General features: G+C 43.9%; 1 protein-coding gene and 25 non-coding genes across 27 annotated transcripts in view; 14 read left to right on the forward strand and 12 right to left on the reverse strand.

The window, feature by feature from the left end:
* The window catches only part of LOC115092963 (zinc finger protein 567-like), a 1005854-nt gene that overhangs the window by 698904 nt on the left and 280525 nt on the right, over window positions 1-26425 (forward strand). The gene's annotated exons all lie outside the window — the stretch shown is intronic.
* Window positions 407-480, reverse strand: TRNAN-GUU. Its single transcript has one exon. It is a non-coding gene; the product is annotated as a tRNA-Asn (tRNA).
* TRNAI-AAU lies at window positions 759-832 on the forward strand. Its single transcript has one exon. It is a non-coding gene; the product is annotated as a tRNA-Ile (tRNA).
* Window positions 1809-1882, reverse strand: TRNAN-GUU. The gene has a single exon. It is a non-coding gene; the product is annotated as a tRNA-Asn (tRNA).
* On the forward strand, window positions 2161-2234 carry TRNAI-AAU. The gene has a single exon. It is a non-coding gene; the product is annotated as a tRNA-Ile (tRNA).
* TRNAI-AAU lies at window positions 3553-3626 on the forward strand. The gene has a single exon. It is a non-coding gene; the product is annotated as a tRNA-Ile (tRNA).
* TRNAN-GUU lies at window positions 4602-4675 on the reverse strand. The gene has a single exon. It is a non-coding gene; the product is annotated as a tRNA-Asn (tRNA).
* On the forward strand, window positions 4954-5027 carry TRNAI-AAU. Its single transcript has one exon. It is a non-coding gene; the product is annotated as a tRNA-Ile (tRNA).
* On the reverse strand, window positions 6004-6077 carry TRNAN-GUU. The gene has a single exon. It is a non-coding gene; the product is annotated as a tRNA-Asn (tRNA).
* On the forward strand, window positions 6355-6428 carry TRNAI-AAU. Its single transcript has one exon. It is a non-coding gene; the product is annotated as a tRNA-Ile (tRNA).
* TRNAN-GUU lies at window positions 7404-7477 on the reverse strand. The gene has a single exon. It is a non-coding gene; the product is annotated as a tRNA-Asn (tRNA).
* On the forward strand, window positions 7756-7829 carry TRNAI-AAU. Its single transcript has one exon. It is a non-coding gene; the product is annotated as a tRNA-Ile (tRNA).
* On the reverse strand, window positions 8806-8879 carry TRNAN-GUU. Its single transcript has one exon. It is a non-coding gene; the product is annotated as a tRNA-Asn (tRNA).
* TRNAI-AAU lies at window positions 9158-9231 on the forward strand. The gene has a single exon. It is a non-coding gene; the product is annotated as a tRNA-Ile (tRNA).
* TRNAN-GUU lies at window positions 10208-10281 on the reverse strand. The gene has a single exon. It is a non-coding gene; the product is annotated as a tRNA-Asn (tRNA).
* TRNAI-AAU lies at window positions 10560-10633 on the forward strand. The gene has a single exon. It is a non-coding gene; the product is annotated as a tRNA-Ile (tRNA).
* TRNAN-GUU lies at window positions 11609-11682 on the reverse strand. Its single transcript has one exon. It is a non-coding gene; the product is annotated as a tRNA-Asn (tRNA).
* TRNAI-AAU lies at window positions 11961-12034 on the forward strand. Its single transcript has one exon. It is a non-coding gene; the product is annotated as a tRNA-Ile (tRNA).
* TRNAN-GUU lies at window positions 13010-13083 on the reverse strand. Its single transcript has one exon. It is a non-coding gene; the product is annotated as a tRNA-Asn (tRNA).
* On the forward strand, window positions 13362-13435 carry TRNAI-AAU. Its single transcript has one exon. It is a non-coding gene; the product is annotated as a tRNA-Ile (tRNA).
* Window positions 14411-14484, reverse strand: TRNAN-GUU. The gene has a single exon. It is a non-coding gene; the product is annotated as a tRNA-Asn (tRNA).
* TRNAI-AAU lies at window positions 14763-14836 on the forward strand. The gene has a single exon. It is a non-coding gene; the product is annotated as a tRNA-Ile (tRNA).
* On the reverse strand, window positions 15813-15886 carry TRNAN-GUU. Its single transcript has one exon. It is a non-coding gene; the product is annotated as a tRNA-Asn (tRNA).
* TRNAI-AAU lies at window positions 16165-16238 on the forward strand. The gene has a single exon. It is a non-coding gene; the product is annotated as a tRNA-Ile (tRNA).
* On the reverse strand, window positions 17215-17288 carry TRNAN-GUU. The gene has a single exon. It is a non-coding gene; the product is annotated as a tRNA-Asn (tRNA).
* On the forward strand, window positions 17567-17640 carry TRNAI-AAU. Its single transcript has one exon. It is a non-coding gene; the product is annotated as a tRNA-Ile (tRNA).

A 26425-nucleotide genomic window follows, 5' to 3' on the forward strand; every position in this document is an offset into this window, starting at 1 on the left:
ATGCTGACTGAATATGGACAGGACAGCCTGCATTTTTAGTGGATTTATTGTTCAGTTATGGTTTTTCACTACCTTTTCTCACACGCTACCACCGAATCAGGGATAATAAATGTTGCAGAATCACTAGGGTGTTTGATACTGCTTAAAAAGTTGTAATGGTGTGGATTATCGCGTCTTTGTAGCAAAAAGGCCACTGTTTTCCTTCCTCCACCCAACAATTTTCACCTTCCCAAAGGGTGACTGACACACAGGGTTCTTTTACACTACTGAAGCCAACACCATTTTCAGAAACCTACCACAGAATCCTAGAGGCCCGGACTCTCCTCTTCTATCAGTGCTGGTGCATTAATGTAAGCAAAGATAAAAACACACTCCTTGTTCTGAGCTTGGAAAGCAAGCTCACAGCCGTCCCTGGGTGGGTTTGAACCACCAACCTTTCGGTTAACAGCCGAATGCGCTAACCTATTGCGCCACAGAGACAAGATGACAAACAGCCCTGCATTGTATTCTCTGGCCATCTGCTCTCCATCACACGCACATTCTCCTTTTTTAGCACCACACATACGGGTGTGACTTACAAGACTTTGAGAGTGTGGAATGCTCACCACGCTCAGCTACGTATTGTCCAGGAAAGAGCGATAGGAGGATGAGTGAACATACTTTTGCTATGAGTCTGCGCCTTTCTGCTTACTCATGAAAACTCAGGTTGCATCATTATGCTTGCACGAGTTGAATGCTCCTAACCTTCTTCCCTAAGTGGTCAGTTAGCTCAGCTGGTTAGAGTATGGTGCTAATAACGCCAAGGTCATGGGTTCAACCCCCATACTGACCAATTTCTTTCTCCTCATTAGAGATACTACCAGTTTTGAAGGGAGCAGCAAGGCCTAAATATAGCTTCTGACACAGAATTGGAATAGCAAAACAACAACATGATGGAGATTAAGGGGTAGTTTAATCCCTTTAGTGTTTGCCTGTTGTCTGATTATTTGTACCATACTTTAAAAGATGCCTCAATTTGCATAACTAAGAAACCCACACACCTTCTAAGGCAAACACCTAGAGGAACTAGAGCAAAATTCTCTAGCTTTATGTAAGCCAGGGAATACGAAACATGCTTCAAAATGGGTTTCCTATCACACAAAGCTTCCTCTCTCTCCTCCGTGCACTCATCTGGCCACTGTTTTTCCTTGAGAGAGAATAGAAGAAAGTAGATGAAACACCAATACTTTCTCCACAGATACAAACAGTATTTTCAGGGCAATCCACGTCATCCTAATGAAGTGCTACCACATATTGTCTTTCATGACAAAGAAAGGCCTGAAAGGAGGTAGATTAAGAATCAATAGGAGTCCAAATGAAGCATCGTTTGACAGACGAATAGTATAGGGACACTGCCTTTTAATGCTGACTGAATATGGACAGGACAGCCTGCATTTTTAGTGGATTTATTGTTCAGTTATGGTTTTTCACTACCTTTTCTCACACGCTATCACCGAATCAGGGATAATAAATGTTGCAGAATCACTAGGGTGTTTGATACTGCTTAAAAAGTTGTAATGGTGTGGATTATCGCGTCTTTGTAGCAAAAAGGCCACTCTTTTCCTTCCTCCACCCAACAACTTTCACCTTCCCAAAGGGTGACTGACACACAGGGTTCTTTTACACTACTGAAGCCAACACCATTTTCAGAAACCTACCACAGAATCCTAGAGGCCCGGACTCTCCTCTTCTATCAGTGCTGGTGCATTAATGTAAGCAAAGAGAAAAACACACTCCTTGTTCTGAGCTTGGAAAGCAAGCTCACAGCCCGTCCCTGGGTGGGTTTGAACCACCAACCTTTCGGTTAACAGCCGAAAGGGCTAACCTATTGCGCCACAAAGACAAGATGACAAACAGCCCTGCATTGTATTCTCTGGCCATCTGCTCTCCATCACACGCACATTCTCCTTTTTTAGCACCACACATACGGGTGTGACTTACAAGACTTTGAGAGTGTGGAATGCTCACCACGCTCAGCAACGTATTGTCCAGGAAAGAGCGATAGCAGGATGAGTGGACATACTTTTGCTATGAGTCTGCGCCTTTCTGCTTACTCATGAAAACTCAGGTTGCATCATTATGCTTGCACGAGTTGAATGCTCCTAACCTTCTTCCCTAAGTGGTCAGTTAGCTCAGCTGGTTAGAGTATGGTGCTAATAACGCCAAGGTCATGGGTTCAACCCCCATACTGACCAATTTCTTTCTCCTCATTAGAGATACTACCAGTTTTGAAGGGAGCAGCAAGGCCTAAATATAGCTTCTGACACAGAATTGGAATCGCAAAACAACAACATGATGGAGATTAAGGGGTAGTTTAATCCCTTTAGTGTTTGCCTGTTGTCTGATTATTTGTACCATACTTTAAAAGATGCCTCAATTTGCATAACTAAGAAACCCACACACCTTCTAAGGCAAACACCTAGAGGAACTAGAGCAAAATTCTCTAGCTTTATGTAAGCCAGGGAATACGAAACATGCTTCAAAATGGGTTTCCTATCACACAAAGCTTCCTCTCTCTCCTCCGTGCACTCATCTGGCCACTGTTTTTCCTTGAGAGAGAATGGAAGGAAGTAGATGAAACACCAATACTTTCTCCGCAGATACAAACAGTAATTTCAGGGCAATCCACGTCATCCTAATGAAGTGCTACCACATATTGTCTTTCATGACAAAGAAAGGCCTGAAAGGAGGTAGATTAAGAATCAATAGGAGTCCAAATGAAGCATCGTTTGACAGACGAATAGTATAGGGACACTGCCTTTTAATGCTGACTGAATATGGACAGGACAGCCTGCATTTTTAGTGGATTTATTGTTCAGTTATGGTTTTTCACTACCTTTTCTCACACGCTATCCACCGAATCAGGGATAATAAATGTTGCAGAATCACTAGGGTGTTTGATACTGCTTAAAAAGTTGTAATGGTGTGGATTATCGCGTCTTTGTAGCAAAAAGGCCACTCTTTTCCTTCCTCCACCCAACAACTTTCACCTTCCCAAAGGGTGACTGACACACAGGGTTCTTTTACACTACTGAAGCCAACACCATTTTCAGAAACCTACCACAGAATCCTAGAGGCCCGGACTCTCCTCTTCTATCAGTGCTGGTGCATTAATGTAAGCAAAGAGAAAAACACACTCCTTGTTCTGAGCTTGGAAAGCAAGCTCACAGCCGTCCCTGGGTGGGTTTGAACCACCATAGTGACCGAATGCGCTAACCTATTGCGCCACAGAGACAAGATGACAAACAGCCCTGCATTGTATTCTCTGGCCATCTGCTCTCCATCACACGCACATTCTCCTTTTTTAGCACCACACATACGGGTGTGACTTACAAGACTTTGAGAGTGTGGAATGCTCACCACGCTCAGCTACGTATTGTCCAGGAAAGAGCGATAGCAGGATGAGTGGACATACTTTTGCTATGAGTCTGCGCCTTTCTGCTTACTCATGAAAACTCAGGTTGCATCATTATGCTTGCACGAGTTGAATGCTCCTAACCTTCTTCCCTAAGTGGTCAGTTAGCTCAGCTGGTTAGAGTATGGTGCTAATAACGCCAAGGTCATGGGTTCAACCCCCATACTGACCAATTTCTTTCTCCTCATTAGAGATACTACCAGTTTTGAAGGGAGCAGCAAGGCCTAAATATAGCTTCTGACACAGAATTGGAATCGCAAAACAACAACATGATGGAGATTAAGGGGTAGTTTAATCCCTTTAGTGTTTGCCTGTTGTCTGATTATTTGTACCATACTTTAAAAGATGCCTCAATTTGCATAACTAAGAAACCCACACACCTTCTAAGGCAAACACCTAGAGGAACTAGAGCAAAATTCTCTAGCTTTATGTAAGCCAGGGAATACGAAACATGCTTCAAAATGGGTTTCCTATCACACAAAGCTTCCTCTCTCTCCTCCGTGCACTCATCTGGCCACTGTTTTTCCTTGAGAGAGAATAGAAGGAAGTAGATGAAACACCAATACTTTCTCCGCAGATACAAACAGTATTTTCAGGGCAATCCACGTCATCCTAATGAAGTGCTACCACATATTGTCTTTCATGACAAAGAAAGGCCTGAAAGGAGGTAGATTAAGAATCAATAGGAGTCCAAATGAAGCATCGTTTGACAGACGAATAGTATAGGGACACTGCCTTTTAATGCTGACTGAATATGGACAGGACAGCCTGCATTTTTAGTGGATTTATTGTTCAGTTATGGTTTTTCACTACCTTTTCTCACACGCTACCACCGAATCAGGGATAATAAATGTTGCAGAATCACTAGGGTGTTTGATACTGCTTAAAAAGTTGTAATGGTGTGGATTATCGCGTCTTTGTAGCAAAAAGGCCACTGTTTTCCTTCCTCCACCCAACAACTTTCACCTTCCCAAAGGGTGACTGACACACAGGGTTCTTTTACACTACTGAAGCCAACACCATTTTCAGAAACCTACCACAGAATCCTAGAGGCCCGGACTCTCCTCTTCTATCAGTGCTGGTGCATTAATGTAAGCAAAGAGAAAAACACACTCCTTGTTCTGAGCTTGGAAAGCAAGCTCACAGCCGTCCCTGGGTGGGTTTGAACCACCAACCTTTCGGTTAACAGCCGAATGCGCTAACCTATTGCGCCACAGAGACAAGATGACAAACAGCCCTGCATTGTATTCTCTGGCCATCTGCTCTCCATCACACGCACATTCTCCTTTTTTAGCACCACACATACGGGTGTGACTTACAAGACTTTGAGAGTGTGGAATGCTCACCACGCTCAGCTACGTATTGTCCAGGAAAGAGCGATAGCAGGATGAGTGGACATACTTTTGCTATGAGTCTGCGCCTTTCTGCTTACTCATGAAAACTCAGGTTGCATCATTATGCTTGCACGAGTTGAATGCTCCTAACCTTCTTCCCTAAGTGGTCAGTTAGCTCAGCTGGTTAGAGTATGGTGCTAATAATGCCAAGGTCATGGGTTCAACCCCCATACTGACCAATTTCTTTCTCCTCATTAGAGATACTACCAGTTTTGAAGGGAGCAGCAAGGCCTAAATATAGCTTCTGACACAGAATTGGAATAGCAAAACAACAACATGATGGAGATTAAGGGGTAGTTTAATCCCTTTAGTGTTTGCCTGTTGTCTGATTATTTGTACCATACTTTAAAAGATGCCTCAATTTGCATAACTAAGAAACCCACACACCTTCTAAGGCAAACACCTAGAGGAACTAGAGCAAAATTCTCTAGCTTTATGTAAGCCAGGGAATACGAAACATGCTTCAAAATGGGTTTCCTATCACACAAAGCTTCCTCTCTCTCCTCCGTGCACTCATCTGGCCACTGTTTTTCCTTGAGAGAGAATGGAAGGAAGTAGATGAAACACCAATACTTTCTCCGCAGATACAAACAGTAATTTCAGGGCAATCCACGTCATCCTAATGAAGTGCTACCACATATTGTCTTTCATGACAAAGAAAGGCCTGAAAGGAGGTAGATTAAGAATCAATAGGAGTCCAAATGAAGCATCGTTTGACAGACGAATAGTATAGGGACACTGCCTTTTAATGCTGACTGAATATGGACAGGACAGCCTGCATTTTTAGTGCATTTATTGTTCAGTTATGGTTTTTCACTACCTTTTCTCACACGCTACCACCGAATCAGGGATAATAAATGTTGCAGAATCACTAGGGTGTTTGATACTGCTTAAAAAGTTGTAATGGTGTGGATTATCGCGTCTTTGTAGCAAAAAGGCCACTGTTTTCCTTCCTCCACCCAACAATTTTCACCTTCCCAAAGGGTGACTGACACACAGGGTTCTTTTACACTACTGAAGCCAACACCATTTTCAGAAACCTACCACAGAATCCTAGAGGCCCGGACTCTCCTCTTCTATCAGTGCTGGTGCATTAATGTAAGCAAAGAGAAAAACACACTCCTTGTTCTGAGCTTGGAAAGCAAGCTCACAGCCCGTCCCTGGGTGGGTTTGAACCACCAACCTTTCGGTTAACAGCCGAATGCGCTAACCTATTGCGCCACAGAGACAAGATGACAAACAGCCCTGCATTGTATTCTCTGGCCATCTGCTCTCCATCACACGCACATTCTCCTTTTTAGCACCACACATACGGGTGTGACTTACAAGACTTTGAGAGTGTGGAATGCTCACCACGCTCAGCTACGTATTGTCCAGGAAAGAGCGATAGCAGGATGAGTGGACATACTTTTGCTATGAGTCTGCGCCTTTCTGCTTACTCATGAAAACTCAGGTTGCATCATTATGCTTGCACGAGTTGAATGCTCCTAACCTTCTTCCCTAAGTGGTCAGTTAGCTCAGCTGGTTAGAGTATGGTGCTAATAACGCCAAGGTCATGGGTTCAACCCCCATACTGACCAATTTCTTTCTCCTCATTAGAGATACTACCAGTTTTGAAGGGAGCAGCAAGGCCTAAATATAGCTTCTGACACAGAATTGGAATCGCAAAACAACAACATGATGGAGATTAAGGGGTAGTTTAATCCCTTTAGTGTTTGCCTGTTGTCTGATTATTTGTACCATACTTTAAAAGATGCCTCAATTTGCATAACTAAGAAACCCACACACCTTCTAAGGCAAACACCTAGAGGAACTAGAGCAAAATTCTCTAGCTTTATGTAAGCCAGGGAATACGAAACATGCTTCAAAATGGGTTTCCTATCACACAAAGCTTCCTCTCTCTCCTCCGTGCACTCATCTGGCCACTGTTTTTCCTTGAGAGAGAATAGAAGAAAGTAGATGAAACACCAATACTTTCTCCGCAGATACAAACAGTATTTTCAGGGCAATCCACGTCATCCTAATGAAGTGCTACCACATATTGTCTTTCATGACAAAGAAAGGCCTGAAAGGAGGTAGATTAAGAATCAATAGGAGTCCAAATGAAGCATCGTTTGACAGACGAATAGTATAGGGACACTGCCTTTTAATGCTGACTGAATATGGACAGGACAGCCTGCATTTTTAGTGGATTTATTGTTCAGTTATGGTTTTTCACTACCTTTTCTCACACGCTACCACCGAATCAGGGATAATAAATGTTGCAGAATCACTAGGGTGTTTGATACTGCTTAAAAAGTTGTAATGGTGTGGATTATCGCGTCTTTGTAGCAAAAAGGCCACTCTTTTCCTTCCTCCACCCAACAACTTTCACCTTCCCAAAGGGTGACTGACACACAGGGTTCTTTTACACTACTGAAGCCAACACCATTTTCAGAAACCTACCACAGAATCCTAGAGGCCCGGACTCTCCTCTTCTATCAGTGCTGGTGCATTAATGTAAGCAAAGATAAAAACACACTCCTTGTTCTGAGCTTGGAAAGCAAGCTCACAGCCGTCCCTGGGTGGGTTTGAACCACCAACCTTTCGGTTAACAGCCGAATGCGCTAACCTATTGCGCCACAGAGACAAGATGACAAACAGCCCTGCATTGTATTCTCTGGCCATCTGCTCTCCATCACACGCACATTCTCCTTTTTTAGCACCACACATACGGGTGTGACTTACAAGACTTTGAGAGTGTGGAATGCTCACCACGCTCAGCTACGTATTGTCCAGGAAAGAGCGATAGCAGGATGAGTGGACATACTTTTGCTATGAGTCTGCGCCTTTCTGCTTACTCATGAAAACTCAGGTTGCATCATTATGCTTGCACGAGTTGAATGCTCCTAACCTTCTTCCCTAAGTGGTCAGTTAGCTCAGCTGGTTAGAGTATGGTGCTAATAATGCCAAGGTCATGGGTTCAACCCCCATACTGACCAATTTCTTTCTCCTCATTAGAGATACTACCAGTTTTGAAGGGAGCAGCAAGGCCTAAATATAGCTTCTGACATAGAATTGGAATCGCAAAACAACAACATGATGGAGATTAAGGGGTAGTTTAATCCCTTTAGTGTTTGCCTGTTGTCTGATTATTTGTACCATACTTTAAAAGATGCCTCAATTTGCATAACTAAGAAACCCACACACCTTCTAAGGCAAACACCTAGAGGAACTAGAGCAAAATTCTCTAGCTTTATGTAAGCCAGGGAATACGAAACATGCTTCAAAATGGGTTTCCTATCACACAAAGCTTCCTCTCTCTCCTCCGTGCACTCATCTGGCCACTGTTTTTCCTTGAGAGAGAATAGAAGGAAGTAGATGAAACACCAATACTTTCTCCGCAGATACAAACAGTATTTTCAGGGCAATCCACGTCATCCTAATGAAGTGCTACCACATATTGTCTTTCATGACAAAGAAAGGCCTGAAAGGAGGTAGATTAAGAATCAATAGGAGTCCAAATGAAGCATCGTTTGACAGACGAATAGTATAGGGACACTGCCTTTTAATGCTGACTGAATATGGACAGGACAGCCTGCATTTTTAGTGGATTTATTGTTCAGTTATGGTTTTTCACTACCTTTTCTCACACGCTACCACCGAATCAGGGATAATAAATGTTGCAGAATCACTAGGGTGTTTGATACTGCTTAAAAAGTTGTAATGGTGTGGATTATCGCGTCTTTGTAGCAAAAAGGCCACTCTTTTCCTTCCTCCACCCAACAATTTTCACCTTCCCAAAGGGTGACTGACACACAGGGTTCTTTTACACTACTGAAGCCAACACCATTTTCAGAAACCTACCACAGAATCCTAGAGGCCCGGACTCTCCTCTTCTATCAGTGCTGGTGCATTAATGTAAGCAAAGAGAAAAACACACTCCTTGTTCTGAGCTTGGAAAGCAAGCTCACAGCCCGTCCCTGGGTGGGTTTGAACCACCAACCTTTCGGTTAACAGCCGAATGCGCTAACCTATTGCGCCACAGAGACAAGATGACAAACAGCCCTGCATTGTATTCTCTGGCCATCTGCTCTCCATCACACGCACATTCTCCTTTTTTAGCACCACACATACGGGTGTGACTTACAAGACTTTGAGAGTGTGGAATGCTCACCACGCTCAGCAACGTATTGTCCAGGAAAGAGCGATAGCAGGATGAGTGGACATACTTTTGCTATGAGTCTGCGCCTTTCTGCTTACTCATGAAAACTCAGGTTGCATCATTATGCTTGCACGAGTTGAATGCTCCTAACCTTCTTCCCTAAGTGGTCAGTTAGCTCAGCTGGTTAGAGTATGGTGCTAATAACGCCAAGGTCATGGGTTCAACCCCCATACTGACCAATTTCTTTCTCCTCATTAGAGATACTACCAGTTTTGAAGGGAGCAGCAAGGCCTAAATATAGCTTCTGACATAGAATTGGAATCGCAAAACAACAACATGATGGAGATTAAGGGGTAGTTTAATCCCTTTAGTGTTTGCCTGTTGTCTGATTATTTGTACCATACTTTAAAAGATGCCTCAATTTGCATAACTAAGAAACCCACACACCTTCTAAGGCAAACACCTAGAGGAACTAGAGCAAAATTCTCTAGCTTTATGTAAGCCAGGGAATACGAAACATGCTTCAAAATGGGTTTCCTATCACACAAAGCTTCCTCTCTCTCCTCCGTGCACTCATCTGGCCACTGTTTTTCCTTGAGAGAGAATAGGAAGGAAGTAGATGAAACACCAATACTTTCTCCACAGATACAAACAGTATTTTCAGGGCAATCCACGTCATCCTAATGAAGTGCTACCACATATTGTCTTTCATGACAAAGAAAGGCCTGAAAGGAGGTAGATTAAGAATCAATAGGAGTCCAAATGAAGCATCGTTTGACAGACGAATAGTATAGGGACACTGCCTTTTAATGCTGACTGAATATGGACAGGACAGCCTGCATTTTTAGTGCATTTATTGTTCAGTTATGGTTTTTCACTACCTTTTCTCACACGCTACCACCGAATCAGGGATAATAAATGTTGCAGAATCACTAGGGTGTTTGATACTGCTTAAAAAGTTGTAATGGTGTGGATTATCGCGTCTTTGTAGCAAAAAGGCCACTCTTTTCCTTCCTCCACCCAACAATTTTCACCTTCCCAAAGGGTGACTGACACACAGGGTTCTTTTACACTACTGAAGCCAACACCATTTTCAGAAACCTACCACAGAATCCTAGAGGCCCGGACTCTCCTCTTCTATCAGTGCTGGTGCATTAATGTAAGCAAAGATAAAAACACACTCCTTGTTCTGAGCTTGGAAAGCAAGCTCACAGCCGTCCCTGGGTGGGTTTGAACCACCAACCTTTCGGTTAACAGCCGAATGCGCTAACCTATTGCGCCACAGAGACAAGATGACAAACAGCCCTGCATTGTATTCTCTGGCCATCTGCTCTCCATCACACGCACATTCTCCTTTTTTAGCACCACACATACGGGTGTGACTTACAAGACTTTGAGAGTGTGGAATGCTCACCACGCTCAGCTACGTATTGTCCAGGAAAGAGCGATAGCAGGATGAGTGGACATACTTTTGCTATGAGTCTGCGCCTTTCTGCTTACTCATGAAAACTCAGGTTGCATCATTATGCTTGCACGAGTTGAATGCTCCTAACCTTCTTCCCTAAGTGGTCAGTTAGCTCAGCTGGTTAGAGTATGGTGCTAATAACGCCAAGGTCATGGGTTCAACCCCCATACTGACCAATTTCTTTCTCCTCATTAGAGATACTACCAGTTTTGAAGGGAGCAGCAAGGCCTAAATATAGCTTCTGACATAGAATTGGAATCGCAAAACAACAACATGATGGAGATTAAGGGGTAGTTTAATCCCTTTAGTGTTTGCCTGTTGTCTGATTATTTGTACCATACTTTAAAAGATGCCTCAATTTGCATAACTAAGAAACCCACACACCTTCTAAGGCAAACACCTAGATGAACTAGAGCAAAATTCTCTAGCTTTATGTAAGCCAGGGAATACGAAACATGCTTCAAAATGGGTTTCCTATCACACAAAGCTTCCTCTCTCTCCTCCGTGCACTCATCTGGCCACTGTTTTTCCTTGAGAGAGAATAGAAGGAAGTAGATGAAACACCAATACTTTCTCCGCAGATACAAACAGTATTTTCAGGGCAATCCACGTCATCCTAATGAAGTGCTACCACATATTGTCTTTCATGACAAAGAAAGGCCTGAAAGGAGGTAGATTAAGAATCAATAGGAGTCCAAATGAAGCATCGTTTGACAGACGAATAGTATAGGGACACTGCCTTTTAATGCTGACTGAATATGGACAGGACAGCCTGCATTTTTAGTGGATTTATTGTTCAGTTATGGTTTTTCACTACCTTTTCTCACACGCTACCACCGAATCAGGGATAATAAATGTTGCAGAATCACTAGGGTGTTTGATACTGCTTAAAAAGTTGTAATGGTGTGGATTATCGCGTCTTTGTAGCAAAAAGGCCACTGTTTTCCTTCCTCCACCCAACAACTTTCACCTTCCCAAAGGGTGACTGACACACAGGGTTCTTTTACACTACTGAAGCCAACACCATTTTCAGAAACCTACCATTGAATCCTAGAGGCCCGGACTCTCCTCTTCTATCAGTGCTGGTGCATTAATGTAAGCAAAGATAAAAACACACTCCTTGTTCTGAGCTTGGAAAGCAAGCTCACAGCCGTCCCTGGGTGGGTTTGAACCACCAACCTTTCGGTTAACAGCCGAATGCGCTAACCTATTGCGCCACAGAGACAAGATGACAAACAGCCCTGCATTGTATTCTCTGGCCATCTGCTCTCCATCACACGCACATTCTCCTTTTTTAGCACCACACATACGGGTGTGACTTACAAGACTTTGAGAGTGTGGAATGCTCACCACGCTCAGCAACGTATTGTCCAGGAAAGAGCGATAGCAGGATGAGTGGACATACTTTTGCTATGAGTCTGCGCCTTTCTGCTTACTCATGAAAACTCAGGTTGCATCATTATGCTTGCACGAGTTGAATGCTCCTAACCTTCTTCCCTAAGTGGTCAGTTAGCTCAGCTGGTTAGAGTATGGTGCTAATAATGCCAAGGTCATGGGTTCAACCCCCATACTGACCAATTTCTTTCTCCTCATTAGAGATACTACCAGTTTTGAAGGGAGCAGCAAGGCCTAAATATAGCTTCTGACACAGAATTGGAATAGCAAAACAACAACATGATGGAGATTAAGGGGTAGTTTAATCCCTTTAGTGTTTGCCTGTTGTCTGATTATTTGTACCATACTTTAAAAGATGCCTCAATTTGCATAACTAAGAAACCCACACACCTTCTAAGGCAAACACCTAGAGGAACTAGAGCAAAATTCTCTAGCTTTATGTAAGCCAGGGAATACGAAACATGCTTCAAAATGGGTTTCCTATCACACAAAGCTTCCTCTCTCTCCTCCGTGCACTCATCTGGCCACTGTTTTTCCTTGAGAGAGAATGGAAGGAAGTAGATGAAACACCAATACTTTCTCCGCAGATACAAACAGTAATTTCAGGGCAATCCACGTCATCCTAATGAAGTGCTACCACATATTGTCTTTCATGACAAAGAAAGGCCTGAAAGGAGGTAGATTAAGAATCAATAGGAGTCCAAATGAAGCATCGTTTGACAGACGAATAGTATAGGGACACTGCCTTTTAATGCTGACTGAATATGGACAGGACAGCCTGCATTTTTAGTGAATTTATTGTTCAGTTATGGTTTTTCACTACCTTTTCTCACACGCTACCACCGAATCAGGGATAATAAATGTTGCAGAATCACTAGGGTGTTTGATACTGCTTAAAAAGTTGTAATGGTGTGGATTATCGCGTCTTTGTAGCAAAAAGGCCACTCTCTTCCTTCCTCCACCCAACAATTTTCACCTTCCCAAAGGGTGACTGACACACAGGGTTCTTTTACACTACTGAAGCCAACACCATTTTCAGAAACCTACCACAGAATCCTAGAGGCCCGGACTCTCCTCTTCTATCAGTGCTGGTGCATTAATGTAAGCAAAGATAAAAACACACTCCTTGTTCTGAGCTTGGAAAGCAAGCTCACAGCCGTCCCTGGGTGGGTTTGAACCACCAACCTTTCGGTTAACAGCCGAATGCGCTAACCTATTGCGCCACAGAGACAAGATGACAAACAGCCCTGCATTGTATTCTCTGGCCATCTGCTCTCCATCACACGCACATTCTCCTTTTTTAGCACCACACATACGGGTGTGACTTACAAGACTTTGAGAGTGTGGAATGCTCACCACGCTCAGCTACGTATTGTCCAGGAAAGAGCGATAGCAGGATGAGTGGACATACTTTTGCTATGAGTCTGCGCCTTTCTGCTTACTCATGAAAACTCAGGTTGCATCATTATGCTTGCACGAGTTGAATGCTCCTAACCTTCTTCCCTAAGTGGTCAGTTAGCTCAGCTGGTTAGAGTATGGTGCTAATAATGCCAAGGTCATGGGTTCAACCCCCATACTGACCAATTTCTTTCTCCTCATTAGAGATACTACCAGTTTTGAAGGGAGCAGCAAGGCCTAAATATAGCTTCTGACATAGAATTGGAATCGCAAAACAACAACATGATGGAGATTAAGGGGTAGTTTAATCCCTTTAGTGTTTGCCTGTTGTCTGATTATTTGTACCATACTTTAAAAGATGCCTCAATTTGCATAACTAAGAAACCCACACACCTTCTAAGGCAAACACCTAGAGGAACTAGAGCAAAATTCTCTAGCTTTATGTAAGCCAGGGAATACGAAACATGCTTCAAAATGGGTTTCCTATCACACAAAGCTTCCTCTCTCTCCTCCGTGCACTCATCTGGCCACTGTTTTTCCTTGAGAGAGAATAGAAGAAAGTAGATGAAACACCAATACTTTCTCCGCAGATACAAACAGTATTTTCAGGGCAATCCACGTCATCCTAATGAAGTGCTACCACATATTGTCTTTCATGACAAAGAAAGGCCTGAAAGGAGGTAGATTAAGAATCAATAGGAGTCCAAATGAAGCATCGTTTGACAGACGAATAGTATAGGGACACTGCCTTTTAATGCTGACTGAATATGGACAGGACAGCCTGCATTTTTAGTGGATTTATTGTTCAGTTATGGTTTTTCACTACCTTTTCTCACACGCTACCACCGAATCAGGGATAATAAATGTTGCAGAATCACTAGGGTGTTTGATACTGCTTAAAAAGTTGTAATGGTGTGGATTATCGCGTCTTTGTAGCAAAAAGGCCACTGTTTTCCTTCCTCCACCCAACAACTTTCACCTTCCCAAAGGGTGACTGACACACAGGGTTCTTTTACACTACTGAAGCCAACACCATTTTCAGAAACCTACCATTGAATCCTAGAGGCCCGGACTCTCCTCTTCTATCAGTGCTGGTGCATTAATGAAAGCAAAGATAAAAACACACTCCTTGTTCTGAGCTTGGAAAGCAAGCTCACAGCCGTCCCTGGGTGGGTTTGAACCACCAACCTTTCGGTTAACAGCCGAATGCGCTAACCTATTGCGCCACAGAGACAAGATGACAAACAGCCCTGCATTGTATTCTCTGGCCATCTGCTCTCCATCACACGCACATTCTCCTTTTTTAGCACCACACATACGGGTGTGACTTACAAGACTTTGAGAGTGTGGAATGCTCACCACGCTCAGCAACGTATTGTCCAGGAAAGAGCGATAGCAGGATGAGTGGACATACTTTTGCTATGAGTCTGCGCCTTTCTGCTTACTCATGAAAACTCAGGTTGCATCATTATGCTTGCACGAGTTGAATGCTCCTAACCTTCTTCCCTAAGTGGTCAGTTAGCTCAGCTGGTTAGAGTATGGTGCTAATAATGCCAAGGTCATGGGTTCAACCCCCATACTGACCAATTTCTTTCTCCTCATTAGAGATACTACCAGTTTTGAAGGGAGCAGCAAGGCCTAAATATAGCTTCTGACACAGAATTGGAATCGCAAAACAACAACATGATGGAGATTAAGGGGTAGTTTAATCCCTTTAGTGTTTGCCTGTTGTCTGATTATTTGTACCATACTTTAAAAGATGCCTCAATTTGCATAACTAAGAAACCCACACACCTTCTAAGGCAAACACCTAGAGGAACTAGAGCAAAATTCTCTAGCTTTATGTAAGCCAGGGAATACGAAACATGCTTCAAAATGGGTTTCCTATCACACAAAGCTTCCTCTCTCTCCTCCGTGCACTCATCTGGCCACTGTTTTTCCTTGAGAGAGAATAGAAGAAAGTAGATGAAACACCAATACTTTCTCCGCAGATACAAACAGTATTTTCAGGGCAATCCACGTCATCCTAATGAAGTGCTACCACATATTGTCTTTCATGACAAAGAAAGGCCTGAAAGGAGGTAGATTAAGAATCAATAGGAGTCCAAATGAAGCATCGTTTGACAGACGAATAGTATAGGGACACTGCCTTTTAATGCTGACTGAATATGGACAGGACAGCCTGCATTTTTAGTGGATTTATTGTTCAGTTATGGTTTTTCACTACCTTTTCTCACACGCTACCACCGAATCAGGGATAATAAATGTTGCAGAATCACTAGGGTGTTTGATACTGCTTAAAAAGTTGTAATGGTGTGGATTATCGCGTCTTTGTAGCAAAAAGGCCACTCTTTTCCTTCCTCCACCCAACAATTTTCACCTTCCCAAAGGGTGACTGACACACAGGGTTCTTTTACACTACTGAAGCCAACACCATTTTCAGAAACCTACCACAGAATCCTAGAGGCCCGGACTCTCCTCTTCTATCAGTGCTGGTGCATTAATGTAAGCAAAGAGAAAAACACACTCCTTGTTCTGAGCTTGGAAAGCAAGCTCACAGCCCGTCCCTGGGTGGGTTTGAACCACCAACCTTTCGGTTAACAGCCGAATGCGCTAACCTATTGCGCCACAGAGACAAGATAACAAACAACCCTGCATTGTATTCTCTGGCCATCTGCTCTCCATCACACGCACATTCTCCTTTTTTAGCACCACACATACGGGTGTGACTTACAAGACTTTGAGAGTGTGGAATGCTCACCACGCTCAGCAACGTATTGTCCAGGAAAGAGCGATAGCAGGATGAGTGGACATACTTTTGCTATGAGTCTGCGCCTTTCTGCTTACTCATGAAAACTCAGGTTGCATCATTATGCTTGCACGAGTTGAATGCTCCTAACCTTCTTCCCTAAGTGGTCAGTTAGCTCAGCTGGTTAGAGTATGGTGCTAATAATGCCAAGGTCATGGGTTCAACCCCCATACTGACCAATTTCTTTCTCCTCATTAGAGATACTACCAGTTTTGAAGGGAGCAGCAAGGCCTAAATATAGCTTCTGACACAGAATTGGAATCGCAAAACAACAACATGATGGAGATTAAGGGGTAGTTTAATCCCTTTAGTGTTTGCCTGTTGTCTGATTATTTGTACCATACTTTAAAAGATGCCTCAATTTGCATAACTAAGAAACCCACACACCTTCTAAGGCAAACACCTAGAGGAACTAGAGCAAAATTCTCTAGCTTTATGTAAGCCAGGGAATACGAAACATGCTTCAAAATGGGTTTCCTATCACACAAAGCTTCCTCTCTCTCCTCCGTGCACTCATCTGGCCACTGTTTTTCCTTGAGAGAGAATAGAAGGAAGTAGATGAAACACCAATACTTTCTCCGCAGATACAAACAGTATTTTCAGGGCAATCCACGTCATCCTAATGAAGTGCTACCACATATTGTCTTTCATGACAAAGAAAGGCCTGAAAGGAGGTAGATTAAGAATCAATAGGAGTCCAAATGAAGCATCGTTTGACAGACGAATAGTATAGGGACACTGCCTTTTAATGCTGACTGAATATGGACAGGACAGCCTGCATTTTTAGTGAATTTATTGTTCAGTTATGGTTTTTCACTACCTTTTCTCACACGCTACCACCGAATCAGGGATAATAAATGTTGCAGAATCACTAGGGTGTTTGATACTGCTTAAAAAGTTGTAATGGTGTGGATTATCGCGTCTTTGTAGCAAAAAGGCCACTGTTTTCCTTCCTCCACCCAACAATTTTCACCTTCCCAAAGGGTGACTGACACACAGGGTTCTTTTACACTACTGAAGCCAACACCATTTTCAGAAACCTACCACAGAATCCTAGAGGCCCGGACTCTCCTCTTCTATCAGTGCTGGTGCATTAATGTAAGCAAAGAGAAAAACACACTCCTTGTTCTGAGCTTGGAAAGCAAGCTCACAGCCCGTCCCTGGGTGGGTTTGAACCACCAACCTTTCGGTTAACAGCCGAATGCGCTAACCTATTGCGCCACAGAGACAAGATGACAAACAGCCCTGCATTGTATTCTCTGGCCATCTGCTCTCCATCACACGCACATTCTCCTTTTTTAGCACCACACATACGGGTGTGACTTACAAGACTTTGAGAGTGTGGAATGCTCACCACGCTCAGCTACGTATTGTCCAGGAAAGAGCGATAGCAGGATGAGTGGACATACTTTTGCTATGAGTCTGCGCCTTTCTGCTTACTCATGAAAACTCAGGTTGCATCATTATGCTTGCACGAGTTGAATGCTCCTAACCTTCTTCCCTAAGTGGTCAGTTAGCTCAGCTGGTTAGAGTATGGTGCTAATAACGCCAAGGTCATGGGTTCAACCCCCATACTGACCAATTTCTTTCTCCTCATTAGAGATACTACCAGTTTTGAAGGGAGCAGCAAGGCCTAAATATAGCTTCTGACACAGAATTGGAATCGCAAAACAACAACATGATGGAGATTAAGGGGTAGTTTAATCCCTTTAGTGTTTGCCTGTTGTCTGATTATTTGTACCATACTTTAAAAGATGCCTCAATTTGCATAACTAAGAAACCCACACACCTTCTAAGGCAAACACCTAGAGGAACTAGAGCAAAATTCTCTAGCTTTATGTAAGCCAGGGAATACGAAACATGCTTCAAAATGGGTTTCCTATCACACAAAGCTTCCTCTCTCTCCTCCGTGCACTCATCTGGCCACTGTTTTTCCTTGAGAGAGAATAGAAGAAAGTAGATGAAACACCAATACTTTCTCCACAGATACAAACAGTATTTTCAGGGCAATCCACGTCATCCTAATGAAGTGCTACCACATATTGTCTTTCATGACAAAGAAAGGCCTGAAAGGAGGTAGATTAAGAATCAATAGGAGTTCAAATGAAGTATCGTTTGATAGACGAATAGTATAGGGACACTGCCTTTTAATGCTGACTCAATATGGACAGGACAGCCTGCATTTTTAGTGCATTTATTGTTCAGTTATGGTTTTTCACTACCTTTTCTCACACGCTAGCACCGAATCAGGGATAATAAATGATGCAGAATCACTAGGGTGTTTGATACTGCTTAAAAAGTTGTAATGATGTGGATTATCGCGTCTTTGTAGCAAAAAGGCCACTGTTTTCCTTCCTCCACCCAAGAACTTTCACCTTCCCAAAGGGTGACTGACACACAGGGTTCTTTTACACTACTGAAGCCAACACCATTTTCAGAAACCTACCATAGAAAGGCCTGAAAGGAGATAGATTAAGAATCAATAGGAGTTCAAATGAAGCATCGTTTGACAGACGAATAGTATAGGGACACTGCCTTTTAATGCTGACTGAATATGGACAGGACAGCCTCAGTATGGGTCACCTTCTCGTGTTCTTCTAGCTGTCCTGTGTTGTGTCCGTTGGTTCCTGACGTCCTCTCTCTGCCCTCCTTACCTCTTTGGCGCCTCCCTCTTCGTCAGCGGGAAGATTGGCTACTGCGGCGTCCTTCTGCCAAGGCCCTCCGGTGTCCCCGGACCGGCTAGACGCTGCAACCCGCCATGTTTCCTGGAGGCCTAGGGGCGTGTGCGCAGCGTGGCCCCAACTGAAGTACTGGTGATGGTGCGAACCTCGGGGGCTTCCTCCGAAGATGACGTCACCCGCGACGGATATGTAAGGTCTTAGAATTTGCTAACAGATTGAGTTAGCAAGGAATGACTACGGACTCGCTTCGACTTTCCAAGCTACTCTGCCTCCTCGTAATTAGCAAGGGTTACTCTACCTAAGCTATTCTGTCTCCTCGGTCTTACTAGGGGTACCCACTCCTCGGGGGGCCTCGCTCTCTCCTTTGTTTTTCAGGTGACAGTCTGGAACCGGTACTCGCTCCTCGAGGGCCCTCGTTCCCAGACTTACTCGGTACTCTCTTCTGCCTGGAAGTCATCACTGCCAACTACATCAATGAGTTACCATCGCTCTCTCAGAGCTTTCCCTGGACCCAGGTACTCGCTCCTCGAGGGCCTGTACATTCCAGCTCCTGGGCTTCTATGAGACATTGTGTGACTGTTACCATCTGGTTCAGTACATGAACTCTGCATACCCTGCAGTTTCTCTACAGCTCAGCCTCCAGGGATCGCTGTTCTAGTATTTGAGGGACTACAGCCCAGCCGCGCATTCCAGCTCACTACTGCCACCTCTGGTGGTTCAGTATACTGTCTAATAAAAGAACTAGTGTGTGTCTGTTTCCTAACTCTGAGCCTGAAGGTGTGTGGTAGTGTCCGACGCCCATTCATTTGACGCGCGCACAGTTTGGGTCACAATCCGCTCGATTCAGTATTCAAATTAGACACAAATCCGGACGAAGATGGCCGCTGAACTGTGAGGTCGTGAGGGCTTCACTCCCGGGAGAAAAATTTCAACACGAGCTACTGTTGCTAAAATATTTCTTTCTTCTGTGTTTATAAATGCCTCACTCTAAGAGGAAAGCTCGTGTTCGCGAAATTACCTCAACGCCTGAATATTGCCTTCAACCGAGGATTGATGAAGCTTTCGCGAGGACGCCAACCCAGAACCCGGAAGTATTAGTCGCTGGGGCAGGCAGAGAGCAGCTGCCGAGCCCCTTGACTTCGGAGATCTCGCTCAGTCCGGGATTTCCAACAATACCGGAGCCACCTAGGAAACGGTCAGTGAGTGCGGAGTCACTCGGGCAGTCTCTGTTAGAAGCAAGTGGAGACCAGAGAGGAGCGGATGAACTGCCCTCGGTGAACCCAATGCATTTGGGTTCCAGGAACCACTTGGATCAGGCACAACAACACCCGGAACATCTAAAGAATGGCAAAGGATCCCTGGAGGTAGGAATCATGATGGATAATGTGCCCACACTCACTACCTCAGTATTAGCACCCTGATTGGAAGAGATAAAGAACATTTTAATAACAATGCAGAAGTCATTTCCCTTGAGAATTGAATTGAGAACTTGAGAACTTGAGAATTGAAGTTCAATGAGAACTTGAGAATTGAATTTGAACTTGAGAAATGAGGTAATTTCTCAAGTTCAAATTCAAGTCAATTTCCAAGGCCCTTTGCCAATACCATGGTCTTAACCTAACCATTCTCTACCAGCCATGTATCATAGCTCGATATATATATATATATATATATATACCCTGGTTTGTTTCAACAGTTTCATAATCCTAGTTCTGTATTCCTCTGTTTTATGTAATTGCACTATTTGAGGCACTGTTATTGTTATTATGTAAACCGTTTTGATTTGTAATCCTGTTACAAGAAATTCGGTATATAAAACTGTTAAATAAATAATAAATAAATAAGTCTATGATTACACTGACTGCAACTGTGGAAGAAGCAATGAATAAAACACAAAGGGGCGGATTTTAAAAGGAGCGCGAATAGCCTACTTTTGTTTGCGCTCCAGGCGCAAACAAAAGTACGCTGGATTTTAGTAGATACGCGCGGAGCCGCGCGTATCTGCTAAAAACCTGGATCGGCGCGCGCAAGGCTATGGATTTTGTATAGCCGGCGCGCGCCGAGCCGCGCAGCCTACCCCCATTCCCTCCAAGGCCGCTCCGAAATCGGAGCGGCCTCGGAGGGAACTTTCCTTTGCCCTCCCCTCACCTTCCCCTCCCTAACCCACCCGGCCCTGTCTAAACCCCCCCCTTACCTTTGTCGGGGGATTTACGCCTCCCAGAGGAAGGCGTAAATCCCCGCGCGTCAGCGGGCCTCCTGCGCGCCGGGACGCGACCTGGGGGTGGGTCTGGAGGGCGCGGCCACGCCCCGGGCCCGCCCCCGGAACGCTCCCGACACGCCCCGAAAACGCCACGCGGTTCGGGCCCGCCCCCGACACGCCCCCCGACACGCCCCTCCGAAAACCCCGGGACTTACGCGAGTCCCGGGGCTCTGCGCGCGCCGGTAGGCCTATGTAAAATAGGCTTACCGGCGCGCAGGGCCCTGCTCGCGTAAATCCGCCCGGTTTTGGGCGGATTTACGCGAGCAGGGCTCTGAAAATCCGCCCCAAAGAGTAGAAAAATCGCTGGTTTCTGTTGAGGAAAAAATAGTTTCCTTGGAGGGGAAAGTTGAGAAAATTGAAGAAGTTCAAGTAAATTTAATAAAGTCCGAAAAAATGGTTGAGAATAAAATTGAATTCTTTGAAAATCAATCGAAGAGAGCTAATCTGAGATTTCTTAACTTTCCAAAAACTAAACTGCAGTCGCCTTTGGACTTGCTAAAAAGTTACTTTATAAATATATTGAAGTACCCGACAGAAAAGATACCGGTTATATCAGCTACCTACTATCAAACAACTAGGAAGTTTTCTGGGAATAATATTAACAACCAAGAAAAACAAGGAGAAGAAGAAGAGTTAGATTTAACTGACTTTTTGGAAAAATCCTTTGAAATGGAAATTAATTTGAGGGCAACATTACTAGTACAATTCTCCTCGAAGTTGGAAAGAGATGGTGTACTAAAGCATTATTTCAGATTTCAAAAATTAAAATTCTTTGGTCAGTGTATCCAAATTTTCCCAGACATTGTTAGACTGACACAGTTGAAACGCAGGAAATTTCTGGAAATGAGGGCGGAGGTGGTGGGAAGAGGGGCGCGGTTTATGCTTCGTTTTCCTTGTCATTGTTTTATATACCATGGGAATGCAAAATATATATTTACTGAACCGACACAATTACGTAGTTTTCTGGATTTACCATCATGAGCCTATGGTAATCCAGGGTTTGTTGGGATAAGAAAGTTGGATTTAGGCACCTCTCACAAATATCAGTATGTAATACTTTAATAATATTGATTAGCTATATGTCTGCTATATTTTCACCCTTGGTCTCCCCTTATTTCTTTAAATCAAGATTTCAATGTGTATTTGACCAGGGATAACAGGATTTATTGCTGGGTAATAATGTGAAAATATGTGTTTTGTTTTTTTATTCTTCATTGTATGCCTGGAATATGACGAACGTATTGGAAAATATTTCTTGTAACTAAAATTAAAATGAATAAAGTACAAATTAGAAAAATTAGACACAAATCCAAGCGGTGCCAAAGGAGCGCCAAAAGCATGCCTATCAAGCGGTAGGCGTTCGCAATCGATTTTACTGTATAGGACATTATAGAGCGCCTATACAGTATCCAGGGTACGCTGCTTCCATACATGTCATTCCTATGGAATGGGAAATGTCATTTTGAAAATGTAACGAAATGTTACATTCCAAACTTTTCATCGATCTGGAAACTTATCCCATTGTTCCCCCTTTGTGACATCATTGCTGCGTCATAATCCTACCTTGGACGTGTATATAAGTCACATCGCCAAGTAAAAAAGACCTTTGTATTTGGTTCGGGCCAGGACAGAGCAGTTACAGCGGTACCTTTGGATATCTTTCGGAAGATTGGCAACACGTTCAGCAGGTAAGGTACTGGATGGTTCTTTCCAACAGACCCCGCATGGACACTGGGACCGCAGCCCTGAGCATCCGGACGTCCATGATTGGAGACCCTGCTACATTCCACGTCCAGGCGCTCAAGGCAGCGGCCATGGATGTTGGAAGGCAGCAGGGCCTCCGATCATGGACGTCCGGTAAGAGGTGGGAACATCCATGATCGGAGGCCCCTACCTTCCACGTCCAGGCGCTAAAGATAGTGGCCATGGACGTTGGATATTCACGACTGTCATGAGCACAGCACCACACTAAAGTCAGGGTAGGCGGTAAAAATAGAGGGTAAAGACGCGGAAAATGTGCTGGTTAAAGACGTGCTTACTGTATTGAGGGGAATAGCTAATCCCCTCAATACAGATGGTATGTTAATGGTGTTTAATGGTCATTAAACACCATTAACATACCATCTGAGGGAGACAAAGAAATTAATCAAGTCGGAAAAAAGTCAAGCGGAAGAGAGGATTGCCAAGGAGATAAAGAATGGTAACAAAACATTTTACAGATACATCAGTGAAAAGAGAAAAGTTCAAAACGGTATAGTGAAATTGAAAGGTGGAAATGATCAATGTGTGGAGAGAGACGAAGAAATGGCAGATATATTAAACGAATACTTCAGTTCTGTGTTCACTAAAGAAGACCCTGGAGAAGGACCATCTCTACACAACAAGAAACTGGAAGGAAGTGGAATAGACGAAAACCCTTTTACAGTAGAAAATGTATGGGAAGAGCTAAAGAATCTGAAAGTGGACAAAGCCATGGGACCTGATGGGATTCATCCAAGGATACTGAGGGAGCTCAGAGATGTGCTGGCGGGTCCGCTGTGTGACCTGTTCAATAGATCCCTAGAAACGGGAGTTATGCCAAGTGATTGGAGAAGAGCGGTGGTGGTCCCGCTTCACAAGAGTGGGAACAGAGAGGAGGCTGGTAACTACAGACCGGTTAGCCTCACTTCGGTGGTGGGAAAAGTAATGGAGTCACTGTTGAAAGAGAGAATAGTGAGCTATCTACAGTCCGGAGAATTACTGGACCTGAGGCAGCATGGATTCACCAGGGGAAGATCCTGTCAGACAAATCTGATTGACTTTTTTGACTGGGTAACCAAGGAATTGGATCCAGGAAGAGCGCTCGATGTCATCTACTTAGATTTCAGCAAAGATTTTGATACGGTTCCGCATAGGAGACTGGTGAATAAAACGAGAAGCTTAGGAGTGAGTGCCGAGGTGGTGACCTGGATTGCAAACTAGTTGACGGACAGAAGACAATGTGTGATGGTAAATGGAACTTTCTCTGAAGAGAGAGCGGTTTTAAGTGGTGTACTGCAAGGATCGGTGTTGGGACCGGTCCTGTTCAATATCTTTGTGAGCGACATTGCGGACTGGATAGAAGGTAAGATTTGTCTTTTTGCGGACGACACTAAGATCTGCAACAGAGTGGACACGCCGGAAGAAGTGGAGAGAATGAGACGGGATTTAAGGAAACTGGAAGAGTGGTCGAAGATATGGCAGCTGAGATTCAATGCCAAGAAGTGCAAAGTCATGCATACGGGGAGTGGAAATCCTAATGAACTGTATTCGATGGGGGGGGGGAAAGGCTGATGTGCACGGAGCAGGAGAGAGACCTTGGGGTGGTGGTGTCTAATGATATGAAGTCTGCGAAACAATGCGACAAGGCGATAGCAAAAGCCAGAAGAATGCTAGGCTGCATAGAGAGAGGAATATCGAGTAAGAAAAGGGAAGTGATTATCCCCTTGTACATGTCCTTGGTGAGGCCTCACCTTGAGTACTGTGTTCAGTTCTGGAGACCGTATCTACAAAGAGACAGAGACAAGATTGAAGCGGAGCAGAGAAGGGCGACCAGAAAGGTGGAGGGTCTTCATCGGATGTCATACGAGGAGAGATTGAAGAATCTAAATATGTACACCCTGGAGGAAAGGAGGAACAGGGGTGATATGATTCAGACTTTCAGATACTTGAAAAACTTTAATGATCCAAAGACAACGACAAACCTTTTCCGTCAGAAAAATATCAGCAGAACCAGAGGTCACGAGCTGAGGCTCCAAGGAGGAAGACTAAGAACAAATGTCAGGAAGTATTTCTTCACGGAGAGAGAGGTGGATGCCTGGAATGCCCTTCCGGAGGAAGTGGTGAAGTCCAAAACTGCGAAGGACTTCAAAGGGGCGTGGGATAAACACTGTGGATCCATCAGGTCTAGAGAAAGCGTATAAAGAGGAGGCAGCAAAACACTGCACGGAGCGGCAGTAGCCACAGAGGCATTCACGGAGCGGGATGCCAGTGGCCAGTGGTTGGTGTTCCACCTTCACGGAGCGGAAGGATGGAGGGCTGCCATCTCCAAATTAAAAAAAAGAAAAAACAACAAAAAAACAGGGATGGGTTCATGGGCTATAGGTATTACCAATTATTAGGCTTATTCAATTACCAATTATTAGGCATTTCAATATTAGATGATAGTTAATGTGACCTTCAAGGCATATCCAGCATTGCTCTCTGCTTCAACGGCAGGGAAGAAGTAAAACTAATACTTCACGCATATCGCTGCTTCAACGGCAGAGAGCTATGCTGCCGGTTAACCAACTAATCAAACTTAATATTTCACTTGGAAGCAGCTCCATCACTGCTCTCTACATTAATGGTGGGGGTGAAAGGGAAATAGAACCAAAGGTTACTAAGAGCCAAGAGAAACAGATAAGTATGAGAAAAAGAAGTGTGAAGCTTGCTGGGCAGACTGGATGGGCCGATTGGTCTTCTTCTGCCGTCTTTTTCTATGTTTCTATCTACGTGCAGTGGGCGCTAATTGCAATGCGTCATTTTCAGCAGTCATTAAGGACGCATTAGAGCATATACTGAATCACGCGTCCATCTTACGCATCTAATTTGCGTTCAAAAGCATGCAAGCCGGGCCGCGCTTTACTGTATTGGCCCGTGTGTAACTACTAAATGTTGCCTAGTTGCACCCTCGATATAGCGTATCTGTGAAACACGGTTTGTCTCTGACTGCAATTTTTTCCCCTTTGCTACCATCTGGCAACTTTCGTTGATATAAACTTTGATTTTGACGCTGAAGTTTCTGTGCAGCCTTATGAATAATAAATTTTCCTTTGACCTGATTACATCTTGGTGGACAAGGCCTGACATTTGCTACAACATCACTTTTATTTGCAAGGTTACAAATATAACAAATCAAGAGAATGTAGTGCAATTTACATGTATGGTTTCCAAGCCGATAAGGCAGAGAGGTTGGTGCAAGTAATTTACATATTTTATTTTTATAAAACATGATTGCAATTAATGATCAAAGAATAATTGCATAAAATGTTATTAATTTTCAGCTGGCAGAAATTGTCTTAAACAAATAGATGTTTTAAACTATTTATATAGCATTGGAAATGACTGCATAAAATTAACATAGCAAACGTCCCACTTAGAATATTGCACCTTGCTCTTCGCATCTCTCCACCTTTCACGGGAACACCAAGTGTTTTCTCAGCTGTGTCCTTTGCTAACGCAGAACATTCTTCCTACGGCCTCCATCTCTTTGTCAATCTGGCGATTATGACTTCCTAGGAAAACCTCAGCTGTCAACAACAAATTCTGCTCACGCGCAGATGGGACTTAAAACTTTCCGCGCTCCTCCACCCCGGCGCGAGACCTCCTTAGCACGAGCTGCGCGTAACATAATGTAATCCCAAAG

This window comes from Rhinatrema bivittatum, chromosome 1 (assembly GCF_901001135.1).
Source record: "Rhinatrema bivittatum chromosome 1, aRhiBiv1.1, whole genome shotgun sequence".
Lineage (NCBI taxonomy): Eukaryota > Metazoa > Chordata > Amphibia > Gymnophiona > Rhinatrematidae > Rhinatrema > Rhinatrema bivittatum.